This window comes from Etheostoma cragini, chromosome 10, assembly GCF_013103735.1.
Source record: "Etheostoma cragini isolate CJK2018 chromosome 10, CSU_Ecrag_1.0, whole genome shotgun sequence".
Classification (NCBI taxonomy): domain Eukaryota; kingdom Metazoa; phylum Chordata; class Actinopteri; order Perciformes; family Percidae; genus Etheostoma; species Etheostoma cragini.
In genome coordinates, this window is record NC_048416.1 from 4,771,934 (window position 1) to 4,780,849 (window position 8,916).

At 38.9% G+C, this 8,916-nt stretch overlaps 1 long non-coding RNA gene across 1 annotated transcript in view; it reads left to right on the forward strand.

The window, feature by feature from the left end:
• The window catches only part of LOC117951396, a 21,323-nt gene extending 18,802 nt beyond the window's left edge, over positions 1-2,521 (forward strand). The window contains exon 3 of the long non-coding RNA XR_004658161.1: positions 2,512-2,521. This is a non-coding gene — a long non-coding RNA (uncharacterized LOC117951396). The remainder of the gene's footprint in view (positions 1-2,511) is intronic.
• The last annotated feature ends 6,395 nt before the right edge of the window (positions 2,522-8,916 follow it).

Genomic DNA, 8,916 nt, shown 5'->3' on the forward strand with positions numbered 1-8,916 from the left:
CTATCTCTGCATCAGCAGTTGAAGTTCTTTATTTTCCTGCAAACAGCCCCCTAATGATATGTGGAACCTTGCTGTGTTTTTGTGTTCTTTCCTTTGTAACTGCCAGCACAGAAGGAAAGTTTGAGCTGAAAAGCTCCGTTGGGAGAGCGTTAGACTGAAGATCTAAAGGTCCCTCGTTTAATCCCGGGTTTCGTCATCACAAGTGGTGTATTTTCAGGACAAAAAGGTAGAACTGTGAATCTGGCAAATCACTCAAATCCCAATATAGGCTCTTTGGAACCCATACTTGTTAAGGTTTGTGGCCACTTTACTGAATGGTTGACTCGATGGAGACACTGTCCACAGGGAATTGATGACAGGACTTTGTGGCATTGCTTTTGCCCAGTGTGGAACGTCAATGCAACAGTTCTAGTGGGCTATTGGCCGTTTAGGGTTATCACTACATTCCCCATTGAGTCCACTCAGAACACATACTTGGTTGTTACTTTACTGGATGGATGACTGGACGGATGACAGGATGGAGACCCTGTCAACAGGGAGTTGACTAAGGAACGTTGCGGCAGTGATTCTGCCTGGAGTGGAAGGACCTCTGTTTCCTCCTCTGGTTTGTTTCATTTGGAACAGCTCTGCTGGGTCATTACTGTCTATCTCTGCATCAGCAGTTGAAGTTCTTTATTTTCCTGCAAACAGCCCCCTAATGATATGTGGAACCTTGCTGTGTTATTGTGTTCTTTTCTTTGTAACGGACACCACAGAATTACATTTCTAGCTGAAATAGCTCAGTTGGGAGAGCGTCAGTCCGACGATCTAAAGGTCCTTGGTTCAATCCTGGGTTTTGGCAGCATTTGATGGGTGTTTTGAGGACAGGTGGTTAGAACTGTTGATTAAGTATATTGCTGAATTCCCCATGAAGTCCCTTCAGAACCCATACTTGTTACCTTTGGTTCGTACTTTACTGGATGGATGACTGGACTGTATATAGCTGCATTAAGAAGTGAAAGCGGTTTACTATACTGTGCTGCACTTGAAACAACAATTTCCGCAGTCCGCTTGGCAATTGAAAAAAAAAAATGTATATAACAAATTTACTAGAAATATAAAATAAGCAATCATTATTACACCTTGATCTTTGGTTTGGGTTTTTCTTTCTCTCTGCCGGTCTTTTACTCTCTCTTAACATATAAAGAGGCAACAGCAGCTGCAAGATCTTCAGTCATGATTCCTGGATAGACTATTGTTATTGTATGTTATTTTAAGTTATTTTGCAAAGTTTGTATCCATTTGTAAAGCTAAACGGATGTTTTGTTCCTTTCAAAATATCCTAGTGATTGTGAAATGAAGCTTTAAGAACCACTATTTAATTTTCTGAGCTCACTAGATGATGCTCTCTGTTTAAGAAAGGGTTGAAAACAAACTGAATTGCTTCTTTGAACAGAGATCGCCATCTAGTGAGCTCAAAAAATAAAGACATTTGTTTGCAAAGCTTCATTTCACCATCACTAGAACATCCTACATCACTAAGCCACTTTTGCTGGGCTTTTGGTTCTGTGACTTGCGGGAATAACGGGCCGGTTAAAGAAGAAAGTAGCTTCACGCCAATAATGAAATGTTAAGGACACACGCAGGACACGAACCCCGCTCTCCCCTTACATACTACCCACTAAACCCTGTCCAGATGCTTCTCACCACAGTACGTTCTACACACACGCCGAAGGGTGCCTTTTTTGTCGCATAAGATGAGGACAGCCACTGCCCAAACGTCCGTATTTTACGTGTTTGGAGTCCAAATGGTTGCCCACAGGGGGATGTGCTCTAAGGGAGAGCAAGGAGAGGCACAAGTTGTTTTTCTGTGACCACTGGCTAGTTACCACTTACCTCACGTTTACATTGAATGTATTTGTGTTGTTTTGGTTTTAGCACTGTAATGACACTAAAAGACTTTGTTTACATTTCTGAAGTCACATTTGTAGCATTCATTAAAATGTGACTAAACTAAAATGGCACGTTGTAGTTTCTGTTTTTATTACCAAAACATTTATCAGCAATAATGTTAAAATGGAAAAATGGTAAAAATTGCAGTGTGCTCCTCAAAATATTGGCCAGTGCCAATAAACATTTTCAGTTAAGGCCTACAGTGCTCATAGTAAAAAAGTTAGTCTTTTTACTGTTTATGAAACATGTGACTATGAATGGAAAATGTGTCTGTCTATGGCTAAACTGTCGCTAAACAGTCAGTGCATCTGCGATTGCCCCAGAGCTGCTTTCAGTCCAGCACCTCCCCCGCTCATCTTTTGTTGTTTTATGCTGTTCAGCGTAAATCTCTGACACCATACGTCACACTCATCCATGCACACACATTCAATGCTGAGTACCACAGTCACTGAATTAGCATCTCTTTTCTCATAGTTATAGTCCTAGTTTTGTGTTTCATTCAGCCTATCATGGCTTTTGCATGGGGTCATGGTCCTTTGTGGGAGTATGTAGGTTTGCAGATACATGGTTTTTAATGAGTAAACAAACCGAATTGTTGGTCTTTCTTGAATTTTCTCAATAATTACAAGTACTTTCGCGGCAGCGTGTCAGTCTAGTAATCTGAAAGTTGTCAGTTTAAGCCTCACGCAAGGCAGGTGTTTTAAAATCAATGGGGAACGCACATGAATGCATACTCTTAAAAATTGACTTCCAGAAGATTTGCAATAGAAAAAGCTGACGCTTAAAAATAAAGCACATGTTTGAAATCTCTGGTATAAGTAAATTAGCGGAGTAACACAATTGTTTTTCTATCATTGTTTCTGAGGTCAACAATACATAAAAGTTGAATGGTTATTGCTTCCCTTGTAATTGTGAGAAGAGCTGTCATGGGCACAAAAGGCAGACATTTCTAATAATGTAGTTAGTTTACAGTTTGGCACAGTAGGCAGTAAAGTGCAAAATCTGAAGGCTGGGAGGTCAGCCCTCACACTGGGCAGGGGATTTATCGACAATGATACAAGCAATACGGTCCTTGAATAACCGGAGTGGGAGTTATGTTTGCATTCTCGGCAAGGAGTTAAACACGCTTTCCATATGTCTTGGGCTTTGCTAGGATTGTCACTGATTCTTTTTGTGAGGGGGAGAGTGCATGGTTTAGTGGCTCAACAATTGCTTCTGTGATGATGATGTGGATGATGTGGTCAAACCGTGACCGTCATCAAGCATTAGGGGATGAGTGAGGATTATATGGAGCATGAGATCGATAGGGCAACTGTAGTGATGTCCAAAATAAAGCTTTATGAACCACTTATTGATAGCATTCTTTGTTGGAAGAACCTAGGCAATTCAAGACAATGCAATTAAGTGTCCTTTCAACACTGTTGAACACAAAATGAAGAGTTAGTGTTAGGTCAGTGGGTAGAGCAGGCGCATGTATACAGGGAGGTTTATGCCTTGACGCAGTGGTCTAGGGATGGAATCTGACCTGTGACCATTTCCTGCATGTCTTCCCCCTTTCTCACCTAGCTGTCCTATCAAATAAAGGTAGAAAATCCCAAAAAGTAATCTTTAAGAATATCCTTCATGAAGCTTCATTTGGATATTTCTAATGTTGTTAATCAGGGATGATAGTTTGGCAACCATTTTTCTTTATCCTACTATCTCCACTGGTTCTAGGGGGCATCCAAGGACATCATCTCGGGATATCACCCAATGCAGGACTCTCTTACAGCACTGAGCAGCACCTTGGGTGACAGGCTGCTTCATTTGCAGAGAATGAAGGAGAGATACTGCGTGTCCTTTCTTGACAATAAACACTGCTACAAAACTCACATCTCAGCCATGTGCAATATCAATGTTTACTTATCTATGCAATAATATATACATACATATATACATATATATATATATATATATATATATATATATATATATATATATATATATATATATATATATATAGTAAACACTTTTAGGGAGAAACCTCGGGTAGACCCAGGCCCTTGGTGGGCGGAAAGGATGAATAACTTCAAAGTATTCCACAGAGAAAATATTATAGAGCCTGGGTCTGTCCAAGGTTCTCCCAAAAAGAAATTCTCGCTACTGTCACACTTAATGCTTGCTCTTGGAGGAATTACTGGAATGGTTTGTGTTTGTGAATTATAGTGTGGTCTAGACCTACTCTATCTGTAAAGTGTCTTTTTATGAATTGATGCTATAAATTGAATTGAATGGATTATGCTATATGAATTATGGAAATAACTTGTTGTTGAAATTGATGGGTAATGTACAGTTGCATTTTTGCACACTGTAATGTGAAAACAGTGAAGCAAAACTTAAGGTAATTGTGAAACATATGTTATATATTGTTTGGTCTTGGACTAAGTGATTGTTTCAATAACTTAACTAAATAATGAAAGAATTGCTCTATGATATGTTTAGGTGACTTACAGTAAAAAGTCAGATAAATGTGAGTAGCACAAGGTTTCTCATGGTAAATGTGGTACGGCAATAGTGTGTGAGTGTGTGTGTAAAGTAGGTATAAAATTAAATTCAATAAGGCAGTGAACTACATATACATAGGTATATGTATGGTTTTATTACTTCTCTTTTGGACTAACCGACCTTATTCCCCAAGGGAAGGTGAGTCACACAAACAACCACAAAACAGTGACCTGGAAGGACCTGCTATGGAAATTAATCCAGTGTTAATCCAGACATCCACACCTTGTGTGCCTCTATCTCTGCGCCGTAGCCTTAATGTTCAACAGCACAAAGCTAATCCTGGCTTTTCACGGTCAGGAAATGAGATACGGTACAATGCCCCAAATGTCTTTAGGTATGTTCAACAAGCCTCGAGCAGTGAACTGACTGACTTCCATTGGAGCAGCCTGAAAGAGCTGTGCTCCCAAAGAGGCTTTCAAAAGTTTTTTTTTTTTTTTAAACATACATTTTCTGTCTGCTCATACAATAATATGATAAAATACTTCTGTAAGTAAATGAGTTAACTTAAAGCTGTAGTGCATATCTACATAATACAAGCCTTAAGTTTTTTGCACACCCCCCCATCCTTCCTCCCCGCAATTGCTCAAAGCCAAGGAGGACACAGAGGATTAAAAAAACCTGATGGACTCTTCAGAAGAGGTAATTATCTTCACTTGAGCTTCTGCATGCGAAAGTCTTCAGACCACACCATTTTGTGAACATAGCCATACTGATGAATACAGAGAAAGTTGTGTTGATCTGATAGTCTTAAAAAGCTTTGTAGCAACTCATTTGGCAACGGCTTGACTTTAACAGACGTTTAATATTATTAAAACATTAAGCACTGTAACATTAAGCTGGCCTATGCTTGGTCTGTGTCAATCCTAAATTACTTAGTCTGTACTGTTAGAAAAAACTTGTAACTTCCTAAAAGCTGCCTTGATTATAATGATGGCCAAATGATGCTTCATGTACCTGTTTTATTTATTTTCTGAGAACACAAGTTGGCACTATTGGTTTAAAAAAAAAGGCTGATGAATGGCAATGTAGTATGTTATCAAGCATTGCTCAGGTAAGGCTCAGGTGGTAGAGTGGTGGTCTACCAATCAGAAGGTTGGTGGTTGGATTTCATGTCCAAGTGACTTTGGGCAAGACACTTAACGCCAAATTTATCTGCCAGAGCTGTGCCAATGGTGTGTAAATATGTGTAAATGTTTATCTGATTAACAGGTGGCAGCCTGAGAGAATGCGTGTGCGTGAATATGTGTGTGAATGCTGCCTGTTCTATGTAAAATTTATTTGAGTAGTCATTAACACCAGAAATGTGCTATATAAATGCAGTCCATTTACATTTAATGGGCTCAGAAAATAAAGAAAATAGTTCAGGAAACAACATTTCACGGGCACCTTTTCTTATGGAGTACATTAGTGTATTATTGGCTTCCCTGGCACACAATGGTGTATTGTTATGAATCAAAATCACTGTTCATTAGATGTAGGCTACATAAACAAATTAGTGCAGAGACATTTAGCATCACACATGGTCATTATGCATTTCTACAAACTGGTGTGTTGTTCAAAATCCCAATGGGAAATATGGATATGCTTTTCAAAATATAGCTACAATAAAGGCTATGATTAACATCTTAAAGATATTAAGCCTCAATACAGTAGCTTGCTCATTTCCCCGCTAAAATTTTCATAAATTGAATAATCTTGAAAAGCAGATGGCAAAAGAATCACTGCTTCCATGTAGACATCACAAGGGACATGTTGTTAAGGTGAAGCCGCACATTTGTAGCTCTTGTGCATTTTTTTAACAAGATAAAAATAGCTGTCATCAGCAGGTTTTACACATTGTATATTGCCTGTGATATATATAGGGGTTGCCACTTACCACGTTAATACTTTTCCTTTTAATCTCATCCTTACCTCTGGTATTGATCTTATGTTGTTGTAGTTGCCTTGTTCTACAGGAGTTTGTCTTGTTTTAATTGTTTTATCTAAAGCTACAGCTTACAACGTCTGCTGTTCTCTTTCCCAAAGAAATCACATTTTATTAGTCAAAATCGGAAGTGAAAGTAATTAAAACGGCTCATTTAACCACAATACTAGCACATTCCATTGACCATCCTTTAAAACCTCAAGTCCACTTGAGTAGGATTCACCTTGCTTCTCACTGTTGGTACAAACCAACTAATCTGCAGATCCCTTAGCACTAGAACTGCCATAGCCCACGCCATTTAATGATGTGATTCAAAATTGTTAAATCTTCCTTTAATGTGTGTGATATGTTTCCCTCCTGACCTGACTTTTTCTAAATATCTATTCTGCATGTTCCTATATTTTCATAATAATAGAATAGACTAGTAATAGACTCACAAAAATGACCCGCTTTATTCTGAGCGCTGATTAATGTTGGTTCTCTTGTCCGCAGCCAAATTAACACATTTGCATGATAGCTGTACAGCACATTGAGATGGAAAAGGGGACATAGAAACTCATTTGCACGCCAATATTCAATCACATGCACTTATAATCACACTGAGGTATGTTGGCCCACAGCATTCATCCTTGTAATTCTTGTAAAGCGAATCATTTCAACAAATACTTAATTGTAATATTTTTGGGGTTGGTACGGATGTGCGCGATTAGATAGCAGGGTGTTTCTTGACTGTTGAACTGAAAGAAGCAGGGCACACAGCAGAGATGGAAAGGCAATTATAAATGCTGAGGGGACTTATTGTCATTCTTTCGTTCTTTGTGACAATGTAATCATTTGCACCATTTAGATGCTTGCCAAAATAAAAATGTTAAAATTGATAACAATGTTTCTCTCTCTCTCTCTCTCTTTATATATATATATATATATATATATATATATATATATATATATATATATATATATATATATATATTTATATATATTTATATATGCCCTTACATACTCCCTACAATCTAAAACAACTTCAGATATCCTGATCCTAACCTAGTCTGGATCACTGGAAGCACATTTCCAGGATAATTGCCTGAATTCCTCAGCGTGGCTTAAGCGCCAGGTGTCCCTCACTTAGGGAAGGGAAGCTTAGGGAAACAACAACAACCCTCAAGGTAGCAAGCTACATGCTGAAAATCACAGGTTTGGAAGAAAATCTGGATTGTGTAATAAGGCAGGCCTGCTTGGTTCTTTTCAGTGATTGCAAAGATTTTAAAAGAATGTGTTTACGGCATTTACTATTCAAAAGGATGTTTTGGGACCAATACTTGCCAATACTTACTGTATTGTGGGAACAGTTAACTTCACTTAATATTGCATGTGGCAATTTATTTTTTAAGGTGCAAATCTGACACCAAAACAAGACAATTGTGATTGGTTTGAAGAAATCCAAGAGTGTTTTTTTCTCCTATCATAAAATGTATTTGTGGAGTAGCCAGACCTTACTCCACAGCGCTGTGGAGATAGGTCTGGCAATGCAAGACCAGACATGACCTAATAAATGAATTACATTTTTTTTGCTGGAGTTTTCTGTTGACTGAACTATCCATCCATCCATCCATCCATGGGGGAAGCAGCTCAAGCTGGGGACCCCAAACTTCAATTTCCAGAGCCACATGGGGCCAGGGTGGAGATATAATCTCCCCATTTAGGCCTGGGTTATCCCCGAGGCCTCCTCCCAGCAGGACGTACCTGTAACACCTCCGCAGGGAGGCGTCCAGGAGGCATCCATCCCGGATGCATGAACAATCTCAACTGGCTCCTTTCAACGCAAAGGAGCAGTGGCTCTATATAGAGTTCTACACGTATGACTGAGCTTCTCACCCTATCCCTTAGTGCAGGGGTTCTCAACCTTTTGCAAGCTGGGCCCCCCCAAAGCTGGTTCTTGCAGTTGGGGAACTAGTGCCCTACGCCCCCCACACCACGAACGAACGATAGATAGATAGTTAGATAGATGATATTATTATGAGCAGTATTAGGCCTATCATCATTACTAGGCTATTGCTATATATTTATATGAGGTTACATGCTTTATTGTTGTTATTATTGTTATTATTGTTATTATTATTATTATTATAATGGGCCGCCCCATATTTTGGCGTGTACAAAGCAATTTCTTTGGGTGTTTATCCTTCAGGGTTTAAATTGGGATTTGTTATATGTGGGGGGATGGGGCTCTCCCTAGGGGGGTCGGTGGGTACGCTCCCCCAGGAAAAAAAAAATTGAAAAATACACCATTAAATGGCACTTTCTGGAGAGTTTTTTGGCAAAAAAAATGTATAAATCAAGTGTTACATGATATGTGCAAAACTGTAGGGCTAAGAACCTTTGCATTGTTGTAGTATCAACAGGTTTAAGGGCATTTAGCATTTACATTATTTACATTGTTAATTTCTAATGATATAAGAACTGACCCAGACAATGTGCCAAACATAATGAGCCACATGAAGAGACAGTAGCATATG